A 16,616-nucleotide genomic window follows, 5' to 3' on the forward strand; every position below is an offset into this window, starting at 1 on the left:
CTTTGTTCCCTGAGGACTGTTTAAACCAGGTCTCATTTAACTTGATTAAATAGAGTCTGTTTTAATGAACAAATGTTTTTTTTCCATGTTATAGACTCAGGTTTTCACTGTAGAAAACAGAGATAAGAAGAATTAAAAAGCTGCATCTGTTGAACTGGGCAGAATTACCACCCACATTTGTTTTGTTTGTTTTGGGGCTGCACCTGGCGGTGCTCGGGGGTTACTCCTGACTCTGCACTTAGGAAATATTCTTGACGGTGCTCAGGGGACCCTATGGGATGCTGGGGATTGATCTAGCTCAGCCGTGTGCAAGGCCAGCGCCACACCTGCTGTACTATTGCTCCAGCCCTGCCATCCTCATTTTGACAACTCTCTGTCCCTACATTTCTACATAGTGACATTTATGACAAACTTTGACTTTATCATTGAAAACACAAGGAAACTGTATTGTGTATATATTCTCAGTTTGCATATCATATGTGAACATTTGTATACATCAGTCATATTTTCAATGGTTGCTCAGATCAACCATACTTTATCGAAGCAATAGAAGTTTCAGAGAGAGACAGAGAGAATGAGAGCTGGTAAGTCTTGAGTCAGGATTATCTGCCTTGGATCGATGCATTTCTCTTGGGTCAGAATGGTGTAAGCCTATTGTATTCATGCCAGACTTCATTGACCTGCATTTATCAGGTGCTTACTGCATGCAAAGACAAAGCCTGGGCTGTTAGCTTCTTCCCTGGTCCACTCCCTACACTCCTTACCCTGTTTTTAAATACCTCTTTTGTGAGCGAGGAGCCCTAATAGACAAACCACTGTGTTAAGACTGGAGTATTAGCACTGGCACAAGCCAGTAATTTCATGGCTCGGTACAGACATCATGAGTCGGTGAGCTGGTCCAGCTGTACTGCAGGTCCACACACAGGCTCTGTGTACAGCCTGGGGCTTGCTGTTTTTCTTTCCCTTTCCTTCTGACTGGGCTGCTGGTAGCACAAAATTGTTTAAACAAAGGGAAGTAAAAGATCCGTTTATTCCAAGTCCAGACTTTCAAATTAGCTAGCGGTTTTTAACCTGTTAGAAACCTAAACTTTGCCAGTGTTAGGAGTTCTGGATTCAGGTTGATGGTGCTCTCCAAATTCAGGAGGGCTTGACTGTGGTAGGAATAGAATTCAGTGACCCAAACAGTTTTCAAGGGAACGTTTGGACATTGTGCCACAGACTCGAATAATAACAACGGACTCAGGGAGAGCACCTGCGTGAACATACAGACCCTCAAGATAAAGCCAAGTCTACATATTAAATATTTGCTTCTTTAACCTTTAGAAATACAGGGTAGCATTTTCAGTGGTCTTCTTGATGAGGAGGAAAGGATACTTGCATTCAGTCCTGAGGGGCCCCATCACACTCTCGGTGATCCCAATGAATGAAGTGTCCTTCTGCTGAAAATACCAGCAGGACCTGATTGAAAATCTCTAGCTATTTCAGAACTTCCTGCTTCTAAAGAAGGAAACTGAAAGATAGGAAACTAGGCCATTGTATTTTTCTGGGGATTCCTAGTAATCAGTCTCTTTTCTGTTTCCCATTTCTCAAGGAGTTTCTGGTGCAAAGATAAGGCTAGGAGGAGGTTGGGACATGTAAGGGCTTAAGGTATAGAAGGATAGTAGAGAACATGGAAAGTTTGATATTTCTCATGATCTAGCGTTGAATTAGTTTTTTTGCTAACAACCTCACTGGCTGTTTGTCTCCTAGACCAGCTGCTCAACGATGAAATCAGCCAGTATTGTCCAGCTGTTAGCTTGGCCATCCTTGAGGGAACAAATTCTTTGCCAAAAGAGTCTCTGGAAGGGCCAGAGGGAGTTACAGGGAACACTGACTCAGACTACAGATTTGTTTTCCTACTATTTTATTCCCTTAGGTGAGTAGAAGCAGAGGCCGCCTATATGGTAATAGACCTCAAAAAGTCAGAGGTGCTAGGCCTGGGAGACCAGCGGATCCTACTCCTTTATTTTATATTCGAAGAGACCTGGAGAGATTTTATATATAAATTATATATATATTTGATTGATTTTTTTATTAAAAACACCTTGATTTACAAAGTTGTTCATTATACAATAAAACTTTGAGAACTGGCAAGTAGAATAGTCAGGAAATATATCAGTAAGGGCCAGTTGGTGATTACTATGATTCTGGCCTATGTAAATAAGAAAATAAAACCATTTGATATGATGCAAAACATGCCTATTCTCATTTACATATATATGTTTTCAACCCTGGAAGCTAAAGTATATTACATTAAATTTTATTTTATACTTGGATCTCATTATGATATTAATCATCTCTTGCCTATCATTATAACACTTTTCAAGCAATTCTTTGGAGTCTGCATGGAATAGGTAAGGCCTACATATGTAAATTTTCCCCTTATGCTTTATATTAACACATATAAAGTTTACAGAATTGTTCATGATGATTTGTTACAGGCATTCAATACTCCAGCTCCAGTCCCACCACCAATACACCTTCCCTCCACCACAATCTCCAATTTTCCCAACCACCCCGTAAGCCTGCTCGCATAACAGGCCCTCAGTCACTTATTTAATATTATTATTATAATTATTATTAATATTATTTAATATTGCTTGTTATCAATAATTTGCTAATTTGAATGATCAAAGAAATATTTCCTTAGAAGAAAGTGAGTGAAAATTGTTGTAACTCACCATGGAGCCATTAAGTCCTTGCATAAGAGCTTACTAAGATGTTGTTAATGTTGTTACAGGTTAAGCCTTCTGTGTTTATGTTTTGTTAATCGGGATTGGTAGCCTTCTACATTACACCCCATCCAATACCCAGAGAGGTTTTAGACTTGTCCAAGGCCACTGCGCGAAGTTGTGACAGAGCTAGGTTGAACTCCAAACCTTTGGATTCCAAATAGAGCACTTTTCCCCCTACTATATCAATAATGACCCCCTTGGCCTTCTGATATTATTAAGTAATGAAGCGTTGATGAATTTCTCTCCAGGACTATCCCCCACCCCCACCAGACTTAGCGTCATTATGACATTCAAAACTTGTGTGATTTCTGAACCTATTGGCTTCATGGGGGATGAGTAAAGATCCCTGAAGATCAGGAGCAAATGTTTACTGTATATGTTCAATCTTGAAAGGGGCTAGAATCATTGATATAAAGAGGGTCTTGAGTGAAGGTGTGTGGGAAATGCTCAATAAAACTGTCTGATGACAAGTTGAATGTTTGGTGTAGGCACCTCTCACAGAGGGGCTATAGGGCATCTTCAGAATGCTTGTTCTTGTAACTCCCCTGAGACCCTTGCTTCCATAGATGGTCCTGCTTAGAAAGGGCCTCCTTTTTCACCTTCCCCAGACATTCTCTGAGTACTCCAAGGTCAGAAAATATGAGGGGCATGACAAGGGGTAGACAACAAGGAATAATTCTTCTGGTGGCAAAAACACTCGTAGAGATATATTATAGGCACCCGGACCACAATTTGGGAGCAGGATAGGAACCACAAATAATCTTCTGCCCACAGAAGGATTTGACAGGCTGCCACATAGAATTAGAGTAAGGAATCTGTGCTTGTGCAGGGCATTTTCTTAAAAACCAGTTGCACTGTTTTTCTCCCTTTCTATGGTTGCTTTATCATGAACCCTCCACAGACCAAGGGGAGACGCTGTTCTTTATCATGGACCCTCCACAGACCAAGAAAAAACTTGATGGCTGGGTTTTCTGGACCTCGTTGTTTAGCACTGCCATGAAAGTGGGATCTTGATTGTGCTGTTTGGTTGTCACCAGTTGTCTTATAAAAACTTGAGAGGTGTGGGTGTTGGCTACAAGGAAAGGAGAGGGAAGACACATGTGAATGCCATCAACCTGTCACTGATGATCTCAGGAAGTGGTAGGGAATAGGAGCAGAAATCTGTGCCTAATTTTCAAAGAAAGAGAAGGAAGATTTGTCAGTTATGAATTTATGAACTGAACCCGGAGCCCCCTGGTAAACAACTGGCAAGATTAAATTCCAGTATGTGATCTCTAAGGGAAAGTGATATTTAATTGGGCCTCATGATTGTTTAGTTGAAATAAACAGATAGGTAAGAAAATGTCCAGTAATTTATCTCAATTTCAGCAAGGCACGTAGCAATAACACTAATAAAACAAATAACTTATGATGGTCTTGTTAAGTTAAAATAATTTAACTTTAGTTCTGTTCACTAATGCTAAGAAGTCTTTTTAGTGAAAGGGACTTAAAATTTTTTTTCATTGATTTATTGTTGGTTCACAATAATCTGGAATTTAAGGGATTTAGCTTCCTACCTCTGTGTGTCCTAATTATTAATTTTTTTAGTGATTGAGATTCATCGTTTACAATACTATTGATAATGTTTTTTCATGTATGTACTAATGCAGATCACTCCTACCACCAAGATTTTGGTATCATCCCACCACCAAAATAATCCCTTCTATACTTCTTCCTACCTCCCATTTACCCCTGGTAACCACCATAGTTTTGACTGAGTCTAGGGGTTAGTTTTTCTAGCTTTTTGTTCTTATTCATAAGTTACAGAGAGTGAAACCACACACTAACTATCTTTCACTTCTTCACTGATTTCACTTCGCATCATCACCTCCAATCTTGTACACTTTGTCCTCAAAGGCATGATTTTTGTCTAATGGCAAAGTAATATTCCCTTGGATAAACCATGGATCTTCCTCTGTCATCTGTTGATGGACATTTTAGATTGAGTCCATGTTTCAGTTACTGTGAATAATCCTGCTATGAGCACAGAGTACACATATCTTTTTGAACGTTTTCATGTCCTTTGGATATGCGTAGGAGCATATCCAGCGTGTTGCTGGAACGTAATGTAATTTTCTCTAAAAAAATAAATCAATAGGTTGGGTGGGTGGGAATCATCATAACCCTTTCTATAGAGGCTGTACCAGTTACAGTCTCATTGACAGTTTTCCAAAGTTTCTTTTTCTCCCCATCCTGGCCATCATTTGCTGTTACCAATAGAAAGAATCTCTTTTAACTGGATAGACTAGGATCGAAGTTTGCTTCTCTAGGAGGGGGCGAGGGTGGGGGAGGTGGTGGGGATGGTTTATCATCCTTTGACTAGAGCCTCTTCATTTAAACTAATGGAGTTTGATAAATGGCTCAGTTTGGAGCAGGCAGTGTGTGGAGTAGGAGTGAGGGATAGGTTGCTAATTAGGGCCTCTTCATTCTCCTTTGTGCCAGAAGATCCTGTCGAAGGAGGCTCTTGAGCTCTTGGATTCTAGTAGCATCTGGAGATAGGGGAGGGTTCGCCACCTTGTGCTGGAGCGGAGAACCTGTGAGCGTCTAGCTCACAGTATTTGTCCTTACTAATTGCTTTATCAAGACGGAGGGAAAGCTTAACAGTGGATGACAGCAATTGCTTTCATGTTCAGAGCTTACTGGTGGTTCTCAGGCAATTCACTCTATTGTATAGTTCTATATTATATCTAGATAAGACTCAATGAATCTCCAAAACATTTTTGAAAGGCAGATTATATTTTCCCCTAACTTCAGTGCAGGAGAAAACAGGAGTGATTTGTTCAAGACCTAAATAAATGATGTGTTTTCTGACTCATGCATCCAGTATGTAAAACTCGTCCTAAATGGTTCGGATGTTCTGGTATTTTTCAGCGGGCCAGCAGGCCAGACAGGTGGGGCATGTCTAGGAGCGCTGACAAAGCAGGAATCCAAAGGTTTACAGTCAGAACCTGAGCTCCTTGCTTTTGCAATCTGTAGGGTGCCTTTCACTCTTATCTGGGACTCAAGGGTGTCTCTTGGAACTGACTCACTCCAGCGGTTTAAACACAGCAGTGTACCTTGTATCACGGTGCGCTTTCCCTTGCCCTCGCATGGTGCTCCACCAAGGATGAGGTTATCTCAGTACTTTGTATGATGTGTCTGGGTCACGGATAAAAGATAGATTTTAAGGAAGCATGCTATATTCTACCCCTCCTCAAACACCTTATAATGCGTTTCATACCCTCAATTTTTGTCCTTTAATTTTCACTTGGAGACCGAATTGTCCCATTGCAGACTAAAATGCCCATTTTGGAGATTTCCATGGAGAAAAAAAATCCATGAGACCTCTTCTGGCACAAGTCTTATGCTTAGTTCACTATCTCACCGCAGGATCTGCAGTATAGAATTCAGCCCTCAACATGCTTATTTCATGAATCACATTCAACCTTGTGATACAAATATAGGAAGCTTCCTATATTTGTTCAAGCTTTATCTATTTAGGATTTGAAGCTTATCAAAATTAGACTGTGTGTGTGTGTGTGTGTGTGTGTGTGTGTGTGAGAGAGAGAGAGAGAGAGAGAGAGAGAGAGAGAGAGAGAGAGAGAGAGAGAGAGAGAAATGGAAAAATACTAGCTTTTAGTTATTTCTTTTAGGGTGGAACCTAGAAGGGCACAAACAAGGAATGTCTTCACTTGTACCTTTACTCTAGGATTTGAAGGACTTCCCTGGGAATATTTTGGGGTGAAATGTTGATAATGGAAGGTGCGTTATGGAGGAGAGTCTGAGTTTGTTTTCTGTGTAAGACAGTGAAAGGAACCTGAGAGAAATTTATGTTTGCGAGGCAACAAGAGATTCAGTTCAAAGAGATTCACCTCCAGAAGCTTTTGATTAGCTTCTGTGAGAACGAAAAAGGATTGAAAACTGCAAATTGAGGGCAAAGGACAGAAGCATCGACAAAGGACAGGGGGAAAAAATGAACTTCCTACTCTTTGAGGAAGAAACTCTTCAGGGAATTTGGGAGATGGTGAATTAGAAATTTAAATGCATTTCAGTCCTAACTGTGGGCAGTTTAGATTCAGTTAGGTTAGAGGGTTTTAAGTGTGGGCAGGTTAAAAGCAAAGGTTTTTGTTTGCCTTCCCAAGTTGGATAAATCTGTCTTAAAGTTCCTCTGGGTTGGGGCTGGAGTGATAGTACAGCAGGTGGGTGTTTGCCTTACACGCGGCCGACCCGGATTCGATTCCCAGCATCCCATATGATCCCCCGAGCACTGCCAGGAGTAATTCCTGAGTGCAGAGCCAAGAATAACGCCTGTGCATCGCCGGGTGTGATGCCCGCCTTCCCCCCCCCCCCCCCCCAAAAAAAAGTTCCTCTGGGTCTGCAGCACAGCCATAGAGTATAGAAACAGTGGGCAGAGGGGTGGGGATGCGGGGGTGAGGACTGATTCTCTGGGTGGTGCCCCTCACCACCCCAGGCCCATGTGATTCCTCCCAGACGAGAGGGAGAGACCAGAACAGTGAGTTCTCCACTGTTTCACACAGGGATGGCTGCCAGGATCCTGATTGTGAAGGATTTTTGTTTTTTGGGGGAGAACCAGCCTTCCACTGTGGCACAGAGGAGAGGCAGGAGAAGAATGGAATGTCATGAAACCAGTAAGAGGGTACTGTACACAATGTAGCTTGTTTCAAGTGTCTGAAAGGGCCTTATGGGTTCTCTGCATTTTGTGAGGAGATTGTCCTGACCTCAGAACCAAATTTCAATTCACAAACGTTTTGACCATCAGGATCTGGCACCTGAGTTGTCTGTGAAGCTACTGATTGGCTGAAAGCTCGAAGAGGATGGGAGCCCAAAACCAGCAATCCTGTCCCGCTTCACACCCTTCACTCCTACCCCTAGATCAGTGCTCTTCAAGTAGCATCCCAGACCGATGCAGTGCACAGGAGCAGACGGGTTGACAAACACTGGTTTACCAACTCAGTTAGAACCACCAATCCGTTATGCAGGACTGGTGGTCGGCCACAGGTGAAGAACTCTGCTCTAGATGATTCAAGATCAGACACAGCAGAAAACTGAAAATGCACCGTCTTGTGTAAAGCTCTGTGGGTTGAGCTTGGAGTAGAATATCATTGTTGTATATTTTCTTAGACTCTGCATTCCTCTGGGGATTAGCTGGAAATCATTAAGCCATCAAGAGAGAGACCCTTTCTTTACCAGGCTAAGGCAAATATAGGTTCACAGACAACTAAAATGATGTATTTGCAACCTGTTACGTAAATGAGCCAGTAAGCCAGCTAATTGATTTCTTGGTTCCAGTTCTCTACGAAACTCTTTGCTCTTTTGTGCCTGTAGGAACCACCTGTGGGGTGTCCTTCCCTTACTCTCATTAACTGATTTATTTGTAGAAGGTGAATCAGAGAGTTTTTGCACTTCAGATGTTAAGTCAAGAACAGCTGCTATTGACCATTCAGAATTCAACTGCATTCCGAGGAAGTGTGTCATTACTTCTTTCAGTGATGAAAAACTATGCAGCTGAATGTTTTAAAGGTAGCTCCCTTTAAACAGTGTCCTCTGAAATTTACTGTTATAGGGCTTGCCTTGTGAGCTATTTTTTTTCCCCTTGTGATTTTTTAGACTTACCTCTTTCTCTCCTGGAGGGCATCCGCCTGTCTTCTCTGTAGTGTGCTTGCAAGGCACAGAGTGAGAGCAAGAAACGCTCAATCTTAAGGGGTCCTCTCCCGAAAGTCTGAAAGGGGGAGGGCACCTCCTCCCATCTCCCTCCTCTTTCCACCACTCTCCTCCCTCCTGTCCCACTTTCTTCTCCCTCTTCCTCATTCCTCCTCCCTCTTTCCTACCTGTCTCCTCCCTCTCCTCTCTCTTCAGTGCAGTACAGACTGGCTGTGTGCTTTGCTGGAAGAAAGCCCCGATTTCTAAACTGAACTTGAGGCCCGCCCTCCCAACTGCTCCTTTGCCTCTCTCAAGGCTTTGGAGGGTTGTCCGCTTGACCCTCCACATCCCATGCAAACGGGACTCCAGTCTTAGAGTTTCCTGTGCTCTGGCACGGCTTCCGAACTCTAGCAGTGTAGTCAGGAAAGACTCCTTTCCCCCAGCTTGAGAGTAGCCAATCAGCCCGAAGCCAGAGGCAGAGCAGTTCCTTTTAAGGGCAGCAGACTTGGGGGATAGGATCTTTGTGGGGTGCAGAAGAGAGAGTCCTGGGCTTGTGAGTCCTTGGCGGAAGGAGGGGTGTGGCGGTGAGTCCCAGGGCCAAAGCTAAGCAGAACCACAAGCAGAAAGAGTGCTTTTTCCTCAGCTTAAAAAGTCTCGGTGGCTCCATTTTATGCTGCCTGCCACTGCTGTTTAGAAAATTACACAGCATTAGTGAATTGGTGGTTAGCAAGGGACTGTAAACTCTGTGTGTGTGTGTGTGTGTGTGTGTGTGTGTGTGTGTTATTGCTCTTCTTTCTGCCGAGAGTGTTTAATGAAACTCATGGACTCCCTTTCTTCTGTTCACTAACAGGCAAGCCTCCCAAATCCCTGGCTGGCCTTGTGTCTACTGCCCATGTAGGCCCTTTGTTTTTACCTCTCAGAAGCTTTCCTTAGATTCTCAAAAGAGTTGAAACAACTGAGCAGCCAAGCATCTGCTCTATCACAGACGTGGGTCAATTTTCTTTCCTTCTCCTGCAAAATACACACACACACACACACACACACACACACACACACACTTCAGCTTGCTCTTGGTGAGATTCCCATGGGCCTTATGGGAGAACCTATTTCCTTAGAACATACTCAATGTATAGGGACATGGGACGTAGGTTTCAGATGATGTGTAGCACAAGGACACTGATCTCTTCAGAAAATGGCCTTCATTCATCTTTCCCTGCACTGCTCACACAGTGCCTTGCTTAGGGTCACTGCTCATGGTACCCACTGAGTGAATGGACCTCACTGGTGAGCAGTCCAAGTGCCATAGTATAGGCAGTTTTGTGTAATCAGTGACTTGAGTTCACAAATCATCAGCCCTTTTTTTTTCCCCTCCTACTGTCCTGCCCTCTGTTCTTGGGACAAGAGTTAACAGTTGACCATAAGCCACCATTCTCTGACAAGTTCTTTGGTCAAATAATGAACCTGCAAACAAAAGTAAACATGCTTCATGGCCATGGTAACTTGAGAAAGTTAAGTTTTGTAAGGCTGACAGTTTGTCCTCTTTGTCCGATTTGAACACCTGAATACATGTTTCCAACATGGGATGGCATTTCCTTATATATCTCTGAAGGTCTGGACTTTCATCTGGACCAGTTGACTGTTTGGCTGAGATAGTAGAATGATAATATACTAACATGAAATCATTGTTGAATGCCTGTGATCTATGATCTGTGTGAGGATTGGTGGGGAGCTGGAGAAAATGGTTACATCTGAGTCAGAGTTTATTAGACTCAAGGATAAAAGAATCTAAGCAAGAGAGCAACTCTGAAAGTACAACATAAATACCTCAGATTAAGAGATTGGGATTTGGTTATTGGGAGGACAATAGTTATGAGCACAGTGAAAAATAATTCCAGCTGAAGTCTGTCTAGGATGACTTTGCAAGTGGAAAGGATTTGTCTTAGGGACTTTTCTGCTGGGTAGAGAGGAAAAGGGTGGGGGTGGGTGGGAAGTGAGTCTAGGAATAATGGCTCATGGAAATGATACCAGAAGTCTCTCCCTCTAACAATCCCTCAGCATGTGAGAATGCAAAAGACTACATGTTAGTGGGTGACCTATCCCTGCATCCATCATTATTATTTGATTCTAGTCTCCACTCGTTGCTAGCTTGAAAGGTGGTTTACACAAGACCTCTAGCTGAGAAGACTGGGTGTAGGACTTGGAACCAACCAGCTAGACTTGGCTGGAGCTGGAGCGGGCCCAGTAACATTGTGAGACTTGTTGTTACTGTAGTTGGCATATCGAATACGTCACAGGGAGCTTGCCAGGCTTTGCCGAGCAGGTGAGATACTCTCAGTAGCTTGCCGGGCTCTCTGAGAGGGTCGGAGGAATTGAACATGGGTCGGCCCGGTTGGCCGCATACAAGGCAAACACCCTACCCATTGTGCTATCGCTGTAGCCCAGACTTGGTGTGGAAACTTAATTCTCCTTTGTATCAACTGTACAGTCCTGGGACCCAGTTCTCTCATCTGTAAAGGGGACCATGTCTGTCTGGGAGGAGAGTATCCAGCTCATTAGATATTCCAGGTACTTAGTACATCAGAGGAGCCTAACCCCACTACCCACCTCCACTATAGCCACCTCCACACCATGGTCATCATGGTTGTGCATGCATGATAGCCTCTCGGCGCAGCAAAAATGCCTCTTTATTTAGAGGAAACAAGGTGAGCAGAGTTCAGTCTGAAATAAGAGGACCCTATTCAAGGTCTGGCTCAGGCAATTGGTCACTGAGATCTTGAGAGTAAATTTAAAGTCAACACCATAGGACTCTTGTGATCACTGTTGAGGGAAAAGCTCTGAAAGTACAATGGAAACCTTTGAGGCTTGACTGCCCTATGAGGCAGCCTGGTAAAGGGTCATCAGGCCCTATCTTTGATAGAATTCAATGAAAATTGCCAATGCTGTGGATTCACTTGAAGAGACTTTTGCCCTGCTCTTTATAGGCTCTGTAAAGGCACATTCTGGAGGCGCACTTTGGTAGTTTCTCTGATTTTTTTTCCATATTTTTTTATTTTATTTATTTTTTTTTATAATTTATTTATTTATTGAATCACTGTGGGAAAAGTTACAGCGCTTTCAGGTTTAGGTCTCAGTCATGTAAATATCAAACACATTTCACTTTACCAATACTTATTTTTAACTGTGAACCCCAATAGAACCCCACCTCCCACCCCTCCCAATTCCTGTGAGGCAGATGAGTTCTAGTTAACACTCTATCTACTTTGACTAGATTCATTGTTTCGATAAAAGATGCACCATTATTATTTAGAGTTTATGACCCCCCCCCTCCCAAATCAGACATGCTGAAAAAGCGTTGTGAAATGATTTGCTTTCTACAGCTGGGTTTTAAGAATTAAATGATGTTGCACGGCTGCAATAGTGGCCGCGCGGTTTAATATTTCTGCTATTTTACTTATTAAGCCTGGAAGTATTTCTATTAAAAGTTATATAGTTAAGAGATTGGTTTCTGTGCTCTGGAGTCGTGGCCATGCGGGAGAGCCGCTCGTGGGGGGCAACTGGTGACCTCGGTCAGGCGTGAAGGACGGACCGGAACGCCCCCCTTCCCATGAGGTCCCTGCCGCCCCCACCCCCGGCTCAAACCTGCTGTCCACAAGGCTCCCGTGCGGCCTCCATCTTTCTTTCCAGAGAGGAGAGGGCGAATGAGGCAACACCCTTTCCCCTCCGGGCAGGCATGATGGCGCGGTGTAACACATAGTCCATTCGCTTTTCTGCTCCAAACGGCTGGTTTTCTGCGTTAAGTGGTAGTTTCTCTGATTTCTAGCTTTCAAAATCAGAAGTGACCTCCTCCGTGTTGGTGATGGTCTGAGTCTAGCCTGTTCCCTGCGCTGTCTGCTGAACCCTGCTGCCCACAGCTGCCAAGGAGCCCAGCTGGAGTTCATTTGCTGGCTGAGTTACAGCGTCTTTTTGGAACAAGTTAAACATATTGTTTTAATCTTGTGTCTCCCCTGAATCTATTCAGTGCTCACTACTTTGTGACATTTTTAGGGTAGGGAACCAGCCAGACCCAATCGCTCCCTTTCTCCAAGAACCAGCAGGCCCTTTTTCTAGAAGGGAGGCTACAGCCAGACACTTGATAGCCACTAGGAATTCTTCCGGGCTGTCTATCCTTAAGGCTGTCTGTCTTGATTTGGTAGCAAGGTAATTACTGCAAAGTCCAGAGTAGGGGGAGTTTGAGGAATGCTAGCAGAATCTGAGAAGGTTTATTATCGGTTATCCAAGGTATGTGCGTGAAAACATTCATTAGTGTTGCTCAGGAGAAAGAAAAACTAGAGTGTCAGCAGACGAGCCTGACCTGCACAGCTTGCGCAGGAAGGTGGGAGTCGTCAGAGAGATCCTCCTGGTGAAATTCTCTTAATCCCACACCCAGGCGCCACTCCTTCTGGTAGGGTCCTCCTGCTCGGAGGCCCGTGATAGGTTCTCCCGATAGGATGGAGTCCCGAGGCTGAGCAGGGCGGATACCCTGGCTAACATGAGCGTGCCGACACAGAGACATCAAGAGTTGTGGCCTGGAAATATAGAGAGTTTGGATTCAGTTCTGAAATGTATAGAGTCAGAGAGATCCAGAAAGTAAAGGGATTCCGCTGCCTTGGCCGGGATACCAGTTCTGCTCCCAGAGGGCTGTGCACCATAAAATCAAGAGAAAAGTTGCATCCTCTGAGCAGAGGATTGTGGGCGCTCCAAGAAGGAATGTGTCATAGAGTAAGGAAGAGAAGTCGCTCAGTTCAGCTGGGATGGAACCTCTCCGGAATGAAGGGCTGCTTTTCTTTCTAACTGTGCGTGCGTGTGTGTGTGTGTGTGTGTGTGTGTGTGTGTGTGTGTGTTTGGGCTACACCAAGCAAGTCTCAGAGCTTATTCCTGGCTCTGTGCTGAGGAATGACCCTGGCAGTGCTTAGGGGACTGTACTCAGTGCCAGGGATAGGAAGAACTAGGGGCTCTTTCATGCATGACAAACATCTTAACCCTTGTATTATCTCTCCAGCTGCCTTTTTAAAAAATACTAATTTTGAACTCAAAAGGAACTCTGTGGGCTGAGGAGAGGTGGTTCCAAGGGTGAAGCTCATGACTGGGAATCGCAAAACCCTGAGTTTGACCTCCACTAAGCACTGCGGGGTGTAGTCCTGATAGCTGCTGGTTCCCCTGGGGCTGAGCAAAAAACGCATCACCAGATCAAGGGCTCTTTTCCAAAAATGAAAAGGGAAGTCTCTAAAACCCTGCAGAGAATCCACCATCAACCAAGCAGTAAATCAAAGCCAGAGAGCAGATTATGGTTAGAAACCTGGAGTCTAAACTTAGCCTGGAAACTCTGCAAAGTCTGGTCTGTGGACGGTTTCTAGCAAAAGACATGCAGCGTCCACTTAGACTTGTAAACTTGTGTCTAACTGAAAAGACCGAGTGATTTATGTGCACACACAAATGTTCAGCTCACAGAGGGTCACATGCTTCTTCCGCCTACTATGATTCTGGATCTTCAAAACCATCTAAAATTTAGCTCGTGGTAGCTGCAAAATCCATGAAGTTTCCCCTGATCTTGGGTCTGTCTAAACTTCTGGGAACATAACTGTAAATTTTTTTTGGGGGGGGGATGAGGATCATCCTCTGTGGCTGAAAAATGAATCCGAGCTTTAGAATTGTGGTTTTTAAGATCGAATCCCTTCATCTTGGAAGTTAACATCTCTGAAAGTAGGTCATAGAGCGTTTGTGGTTGTTGTTCATTCCTCTTCATGTTCAAAAATGTTTCTTGTGAGTATCTTATGTAATGAAGAATATTTCAGTGTCCCTCCAGAGAAAATAGATGCATGCAATGGAATACAATTCAGAAGTTTTAATGAATGACATTGAGTTGTTTGTGTATCACTGTATCACTGTCATCCCATTGTTCATCGATTTGCTTGAGCAGGCACCAGTGACGTCTCCATTCGTCCTAGCTCTGAGATTTTAGCAGATTCTATTTACTTGTCCTTCCCAACAGTGCCGCATTGGAAGCTCTTTCAGGGTAAGGGTAATGAGACTCATTATTGTTACTGTTTTTGGCATATCGAATATGCCACAAGGAGCTTGCCGGGCTCTGTGTGCAGGCAGGATACTTTTGGTAGCTTGCCAGGTTCTCCGAGAGGGAGAACTAGACTATAAGAGGTTGTGACCATACACTTCTGGAAGCTTTGTTTTATAGTCTCTGGATCTTGGCCATTGATGGGATTGCATGGTGCTGGGGGCAGTTTGTGGGTGTGACTGCCTAGCTACTGGAAAATGGGGGGCCTGGGTGGAGGAGGCCCAGTCCTGATTCAAGCAGGCTTGGGATCTCAGCCCCAGGTCCCGCACACCTGGGTTCCTCTGCCAGTTCCTTCATGCATGAAGCTTGTCTGAGTGTGTGGAAAGTGGCCTTGAGCATGGCTGTGGCTGGGTTCAGCTGGTCTTCAGCTGCTGGGGCTCTGCTCGGGGCGGGGAGGGAAACTTAACCCACCCCCCTCCGAGGGGCCCTGGTGAAGACATCCTGTCGTGGAGGCAGGAGACTCTGCTGGAGCAATAGTACAGTGAGTAGGGTGTTTGCCTTGCATGCCGCTGACCTGGGTTCGATTCTGCCATCCCTCTCGGAGAGCCGGGCAAGCTATTGAGGGTATCCTGCCCGGACAGCAGAGCCTGGCAAGTTCCCCATGGCATATTCAATATGCCAAAAACAGTAACAATAAGTCTCACAATGGAGACGTTACTGATGCCCACTCAAGCTTGTTTGTGTAAATATGAATAAATCTTATTATAGAATGAAGAGGAAACAAAGTTGGGAAGGATGTGGCATAGTTATATAATACATAAAAATATATATATTTCAAGTTTAACAAATTAATCTGTATGCAGTGAAAACGTACCTCTGGAATAAGCATGAAGACCTGAATGGGAATCATACACACAAAGTTTACTGCAAATTTATATTCAGAGATCAAAAGTGGAATGAGTGGGAGCTGGATTAGTTCCTTGAGATTTCACTTCTTCAGAGAGAAAGGATTGTTGAAAAAAGCACATACTTTTTTCATGGCATTATTCTCTCTAGTTTTTCCAGACAATTCAAATAGTTTGTCTCAACAGGATGGAAACAAAATTCTCCAGGTAGTTGAAGTGTGGGAGTGGGGGTGGGGAGTATTTGGAATTCTTGCTCTTCGGTTCAAAACGTGTCTGCAGAGACATGTCTCCAGATTTATGCCCATTGGAAGGTAGCTTTTGGTGACATGTGTTTTGCTTCACTTGTGGATTCTTCACATCTCTCCCGAGGAGACCGGGTCTTCTCTCATGGTCCTGTCTGGGATGCTGGTGGAACCCACATGTCTAGCATCCTTCAAGCACCTCTCCGACAAGGCCTGCATGCTGGCTGTCTCCTCTCTCCTCCCCTGAAGAAGACTGTGTAGTCTTTGAACTTCCCCTTTCTAAGCTGCCTCATTTCCACAAAAACCATTTTCACTGAGTTCAGCTCTAAGACTGATTTATCCCTGTGAGTCCCCAGAGCTGTCACTGTCTGCCAGCATGGTGGGGGGTTCTCTGGCTGGGTCTACGTCCACCTCTGTCCACTGCTGTCTTGAAGGACAGTTGTCTGTAACTTGGGCAGTATTAAAAGAGTTGAAAGTGGCTCTAATAGCCAGTGTCAGGATTAAATGGTTATTCCAAAACATTCATTTTAGTATTGATTGTTTCTACATGTTCTTTTAATTAATATATACCCTCTGACAGAAAGGCCACTCTCTAGCAAAGATGCCCCTTTCCCCCCTAGAGACACTTGCCAGTGTCTGGAGTCATCTTTGGTTTTCTGAAGGGGAGAAGGGATGCTGTGAAACATCCTATAGAAGCATCCAACATCTCTGCCCCGCCCTCCCCCCCCCCCCCCCCCGGCAGTCATCCAAGTCATCCAAGTCATCCAAGTGCAGAGTTTGAGAAGTTCCATCCACAAACCTGCAAATCCTGATTACCCCTGCCAAGGAAGTAGAGTGGAGGATTAGAAGAGGTTGTGGATATCCTTGTGGATTTATTCATAGACCAGTCTTATTGTCTTTGCATGGCATGGAGAGTTTTTGGTGTTGCCAGTAAGCGGGGAGGGAGATTAAGGGAAAACCAGAGAGT

The 16,616-nt window shown here is 44.2% G+C and overlaps 1 protein-coding gene across 2 annotated transcripts in view; it reads left to right on the plus strand.

Annotated features, from left to right (window-relative positions):
- The window catches only part of CREB3L2 (cAMP responsive element binding protein 3 like 2), a 131,827-nt gene that overhangs the window by 62,280 nt on the left and 52,931 nt on the right, over positions 1–16,616 (plus strand). The gene's annotated exons all lie outside the window — the stretch shown is intronic.

Source organism: Sorex fumeus, unplaced genomic scaffold (assembly GCF_029834395.1).
Source record: "Sorex fumeus unplaced genomic scaffold, SorFum_2.1 ptg000048l, whole genome shotgun sequence".
Lineage (NCBI taxonomy): Eukaryota > Metazoa > Chordata > Mammalia > Eulipotyphla > Soricidae > Sorex > Sorex fumeus.